This window comes from Neophocaena asiaeorientalis, unplaced genomic scaffold (assembly GCF_003031525.2).
Source record: "Neophocaena asiaeorientalis asiaeorientalis breed wild unplaced genomic scaffold, Neophocaena_asiaeorientalis_V1.1 scaffold238, whole genome shotgun sequence".
NCBI classification, from domain to species: Eukaryota; Metazoa; Chordata; class Mammalia; order Artiodactyla; family Phocoenidae; genus Neophocaena; species Neophocaena asiaeorientalis.
Genome location: NW_020174555.1, coordinates 1,004,208 through 1,010,510, shown reverse-complemented (window position 1 = coordinate 1,010,510; position 6,303 = coordinate 1,004,208).

Genomic DNA, 6,303 nt, shown 5'->3' with positions numbered 1-6,303 from the left:
CAAAGCTTTTGCACAGCAAAGGAAACCATAAACAAGATGCAAAGACAAAGAATGGGGAAAATATTTGCAAATGAAGCAGCTGAGAAAGGATTAATCTCCTAAATTTACAAGCAGCTCATGCAGCTCAATAACAAAAAAACAACCAATCCAAAAATGGGCAGAAGACCTAGATAGACATTTCTCCAAAGATATGCAGATTGCGAACAAACACATGAAAGGATGCTCAACATCACTAATCATTAGAGAAATGCAAATCAAAACTACAGTGAGGTTATCACCTCACACCAGTCAGAATGGCCATCGTCAAAAAATCTACAAACAACAAATGCTGGAGAGGGTGTGGAGAAAAGGGAACCCTCTTACACTGTTGGTGGGAATGTGAATTGGTACAGCCACTATGGAGCACAGTATGGCGGTTCCTTAAAAAACTAAAAATAGGGCTTCCCTGGTGGCGCAGTGGTTGAGAGTCCACCTGCCGATGCAGGGGACGTGGGTTCATGCCCCAGTCCGGGAAGATCCCACATGCCGCGGAGTGGCTGGGCCCATGAGCCATGGTCGCTGAGCCTGCGCGTCCAGAGCCTGTGCTCTGCAACGGGAGAGGCCACAAGAGTGAGAGGCCCGCGTACCACAAAAAACAAAAACTAAAACAAAAAAAACTAAAAGTAGAACTACCACATGACCCAGCAATCCCACTCCTGAGTATATACCCTGAGAAAAACATAATTCAAAAAGAGTCATGTACCACAATGTTCATTGCAGCTCTATTTACGATAGCCAGGACATGGAAGCAACCTAAGTATCCATCAACAGATGAATGGATAAAGAAGATGTGGCACATACATACAATGGAATATTACTCAACCATAAAAAGAAAGGAAATTGAGTTATTTGTAGTTAGGTGGATGGACCTAGAGTCTGTCATACAGAGTGAAGTAAGTCAGAAAGAGAAAAACAAATACCATATTCTAACACATATATATGGAATCTAAAAGAAATTTAAAAATGGTTCTGAAGAACCTAGGGGCAGGACAGGAATAAAGACGCAGACCTAGAGAATGGACTTGAGGACACGGGGAGTGGGAAAGGTAAGCTGGGCCGAAGTGAGAGAGTGGCATGGACATGTATACCAAGAGTAAAATAGATAGCTTTGGAAATCAGCCACATAGCACAGGGAGATGAGCTCGGTGCTTTGTGACCACCTAGAGGGGTGGGATAGGGAGGGTGGGAGGGAGACGCAAGAGGGAGGGGATACGGGGATATATGTATATGTATAGCTGATTCACTTTGTTGTACAGCAGAAACTAACACACCATTATAAAGCAATTATACTCCAATAAGGATGTTAAAAAATAGAATAAAATAAAAAAATAAAAATGAGTTTGATGCCTTAATCCTATACCAGAGGGGACTTGTTTCAGTGTGTCCACTGTGGTCCCCAGAGGGCCCATGAAGTCAGCTCATGGATTAGACTTACTCTTTGAGCAAATAAGCCTGTCTTAGAACTGTGAGGTCTTCTTTAGAATGCATCCTGGCATTTGCTTCATTTTGGTTTGAAAGTTTGTTTCATGGCTCCTAATGACAGATTCAAGTCCAAAACGCTTGATGTAGGAGAAAATGAAAGCTTCTCAGGGCTGAGGAGGTGAAGCTGGAAGAAAGGAAATGAACTGGGCAAAGGAAATGGAGCGATCTGGAAGGGACAGCCTGGGGAGAGGGAGGAGCAAGCTGCAAACAGAATTCTTCAGTAGGGCTTGCAGCCGGCACACAGGGAGGCCACTCTGAGCCACTGGCACACTCCCAGGAGGTGTGGCTTGCTTGCAGGAGTGTGGGCTGGCCACTGACCAAGGCTCAGGAGCCCAGGACGTAGCAGCAACAGCCAGCTCCAAGCCACAAGCTCCAGGGCTGCGCTGACTTTGGGCGGCTTGGCTTCAGGAGTCTCTCCAGCCTTCCTCGCAGACAGGTATGCGGCTGCTTCCCACTAGCTCTCGATTTTACATTTGGTAGTGTATACTCCCAAGCACGATCTTAGGTGAGATGAAGGTGTGGCTCACAATTAATAAATGAAGAATAAATCGTCCTCTGGATTTGCAGCCTCCAATCCAATGCATCAGGATCTTGACTCTACATGAGAGCTGTGTTCTGCTCTATTCAAGTACTTCTTGGCCACCTCATATGCACAACACCGAAAAGAAGAATCAAAATAAGCATTGTCACATTCAGGGGTAGCACAAAATGCTGCTCGAGTGAAGTGGGAGGGAATCAAGATGGCAGAGTAAAAGGATGTGGATCTCACTTCCACCCGCAAATGCATCAAAAATACATCTACAGGGGCTTCCCTGGTGGCGCAGTGGTTGGGGGTCCGCCTGCCGATGCAGGGGACGCGGGTTTGTGCCCGGTCCGGGAGGATGCCACATGCCGCGGAGCGGATAGGCCCGTGAGCCGTGGCCGCTGAGCCTGCGCGTCCGGAGCCTGTGCTCCGCAACGGGAGAGGCCACAACAGTGAGAGAGGCCCGCGTACCGCAAAAAAACACACAAAAAAACACCATCTACAAACAGTGAAATGGGGCGCTTCACATCGTGGAGATGGAGGCATGCTGCTAGAGGCAGCCTTCCCCGTAGGCACCTACGTAATCTACAGAAGGCTTGAACAGGTGCGTAGTGTGATGAAATCAGACTTTTTTCTTTAAATTCATTTTATTTATTTTTGGCAGCTTTGGGTCTTCGTTGCTGTGTGCGGGTTTTCTCTAGTTTCAGCGAGCGGGGCTACTCTTCGTTGTGCTGTGTGGGCTTCTCACTGCAGTGGCTTCTCTTGTTGCAGAGCATGGGCTCCAGGCATGCGAGCTTTACTAGTTGTGGCACGCAGGCTCAGTAGTTGTGGCACACGGGCTTAGTTGCTCCGAGGCATGTGGGATCTTCCCGGACCAGGGCTCGAACTCGTGTCCCCTGCATTGGCAGGTGGATCCTTAACCACTGCACCCCCAGGGAAGCCCAAAATCAGACTTTTAAAAACACTGACCTGACAGCAGAGTAGGGAGAAGAGGGGAGAGGCAGAAAGATGGCTGAGGCAGTGGATGCACCAGTCCGATTTCACTTGTCTAAGCCAGACAACACAGAAGGTAGGGTTTCTAGGATGGTTGTGAGAATCAAGTGTGATGCCTGACACATAGCCAACAGCAAATGAACATCAGTTCCCCTTTCCTCTAATCAGGGCACGTGTAGTGGCAGTGGCTGTAAAGTACAGATGGAAGAGATCTTACTAGGGAAAGAGCAACAAATTTGGCAAATACTTGGATATAAAAAATGTAAAAGAGGAAAAGAATCCAAGGGAAAGCTGGGATTTCGAATTTTAAAAGTCAGGTCTTTAAGTAAGGGGTGCAGGCCGGAAGAGTAGTAGTTTTGAGAGACAGAGGAGTTGACTTTTGGACAATGAATTTGGACTTGAATCATTACACGGACAATATGGATTCAAGAATCCCTGACATAGAGGTGAAATCAGAAGTGGGTTTACCTCGGAGCTCAAGTTTTCGTGCCTCTAACTTTCCCCAGACACTTCCAAAAGGGCGTAGCTGCTGTTGTGTTGGTGTATAAGTTTTTATTGTTTTTCTTTTAAAAGCTCCCTCATGAGTTACACAAGCTTCAGGCCCCACAAAATCTGGGCCCCTTCAGGTTGAAGTCAGAAGGCAGTACCCATGGGATAATGGGAAATAAAGAGTTGGAAGAATCTGGTTACCGTCCTCAAAGGACAAGAAGGGTCAGCAGAAGAGGCAGAGAGAAGGCCTGTAGGCCAGGACGCTGCAGGACATCAAAGGGCTGAGGGGCTGAGGACGGGTCACTGGACTTGACCCTTCAAAAAAGTGACTGATTTTAGAATACACACTCAGTACATTGTAGGGAAGCCCAGGTTGGAGGGGGGCTTGACAAGCAGGAAGTGTGCAGTGGCTCGACTCCTCATCTGGCGAGACTGACATAAAAGAAAAGGAGAGGATGCCATTAAGCCCTCACTTTGATATTCTGTAATTTAACTTTTGCCTGTGCAGTCAGTATTCCTTTGGGGTTAATATTAAGTCCCCGAGCATGGGGCTTTCTCTTTTATTACACTTCCCACTCCTTGAGATTTTCTGTGGTCTTAGTTGGATCTACTTCTCTTGATGGTTAGCGTCAGCCTGGTCCATGGCTAAAAAATGGGCTGTTGGTGGGCAGAATTTTGCTTTTTGGTTGTTTGTTTGTTTTCAGTTTTTACCCTAATAGCTTCTCTTTTTCTATTCCTGTGGAGGTTGAGAATTCTGTCCTGTGAGTTCAGGGGCTGTGGACCAGGGTGGAGAGGCGGAAGTCATCAGGCTCCAGAGGCTGGATAAGCCCTGGTCTGTTAACTGGGAGCACAGAGCCAAAGGCAGCAATGACTTCATCCCCGCAGAGGGCGCCTCCCCACCCCTGCAGCTGATTTCAGATCAGTCGGTTCTCCGGGGATAGGTTTTCTTTGATTACTCGGTTCTCACTGCCTGGCATCATAAGTCACTTTGAAAAAAGATGCGATAAAACCATTCCCCGGTTTCCTCCTGTGAGGAGCCTTTCCCAGACAGCATCTGTTCATGTGATCAGTCCTGGAGTGGACTTTTTCTTTTATATATAACTGAAAGGTTTCTGTTACCATCATCATTGAGGAGATTTAAAAAAAAGAAAAAGAAAGAAAGAAAAGAAAAGAAAAGTAACAAACTTGCAGGATGGCAGGTCCCAGGGAGAAGCTGACCTTTGGGAAGCTCCGGCCCGGCTGGGACTCGGCCACGCGGGCTGGGACAGTTCACCCAGATGCTGCCTCCTGCTCCAGGGAAAAACGAGTGTGTTGGGCAGAGGGTGGCCTGTGTGCGCGCGGGGTTTGAGCTGAGCGTGAATGAGTGTGCGTGTGCGCACATGTGTGTGCGCGCGCGTGTGCGCAGGAGAGGGTGTCGGGGAGGCTGCCGCAGAGGCTCCTTTGTGGAGCCACTTGCCGGTTCAGAGCCAGCTTGCCGCCTCCCTTGGCTGGTTCCACGAGGACACCTAGCTCTTCTTCACAGTCCGTACATCTCTGTCTCCCGTCGCCGCCCCTACTTTCCTCGGTGGCCGCCCCGATCCAGCCTTCAGGTGCTGGCAGCTGCCTGCCGGGTGGCGGCTCCCAGGCCTCCGGGGCCCCGCGCAGGTGAAGGTGAGCGCCGCAGCGCCGATGTTGGTGCTCAAGGGCGGGAGGGAGGAAGGGCCGAGCTGGAAAGGGCGTGCTGCCCTTTGCAGCTGGCGCTGGGAGCAGCCTGGTCTGCAGCATTGTTACCTGAGGCAGCGGCCGCGCCCCGCCCCGCGCCGCCCTGCCCCCTCGCGGCCCCGAGCAGCCCTGACTGCAGTGTCCCAGGAGGAGGCGACGGCGCTGGGAGACCGCGGGCGGCGGGGAGAGAGGAGCGCGCGCTGGGAGCGCCAGCCGCGGGTGAGTGAGTCGCACGGCCCAGGCAGAGCGATCGCTGCTCAGGGGCACCCGGGGACCGAGCCTCCTCGGCTCCGGAGGGCCGGGGGCGGGGATCCGTCAGGACCGAGGGCTGTGGCACTGAATCTCGGCTGCCTTCGAGCCTCACCGGGCAGGCTGGGGAGGTTTGAGCTCCTCCGACTTTGGCGGCTGCACTCCCTGGGCCGCAGAGGACAGCCATCCGTCCTTTGAGGGGAAGACGCGCGCGTCTGGACCAGCTAGGTCCCGGGCCGCCTTCGGGTTAAACCTGGGCCGGCTGATTTAGCTTTAGCTGCCAGGACTTTTGGCTAAACTGAGCTCCCACTTGATCCCCGCCCGTCCAAGAGCGAGCAACTGGGGGCGCCCGCGCCGGGTCCCTGGCCAGCGGGGGAGCCACGACTTGCCCCTCCTGACTGTGGTGCGGGGCTGGCCAGGACCGCGTCCGGGTGATACGGACCGAGGACAAGGCGGTACTCGCTCTGGCACGTTCGCTCTGCCCGTGCGAAGTTCAGCTTAGAAGTTGAGCCCTGCGCTTGTGGAAGTTTAGGGAGGAAGTGGGTGGGCTGGCGGGTCACCTCCAGCCTCTTCAGTGCCCCAGCTCGGGGACACCGGGCTCTCGGTTTAATCCTCCGACCAAACACCAGGAGTCTCCCCTCTGTGTTTTTCTCGCCGGCTGTTCCCCGCTCCTTTTGGCTGCTCCGCACTGCGGCCGTGAGGCTCTCTCCCCCGCGCTCGGGACCCGGACCCCAGACGTGGGGAGGTGTCGCCGCGGAGGTTCGAGGAGGGGGCGGAGCCCGCAAACTGGGAGATCCCCCTTTCGCTTCAAGCACGGTGACACCTTC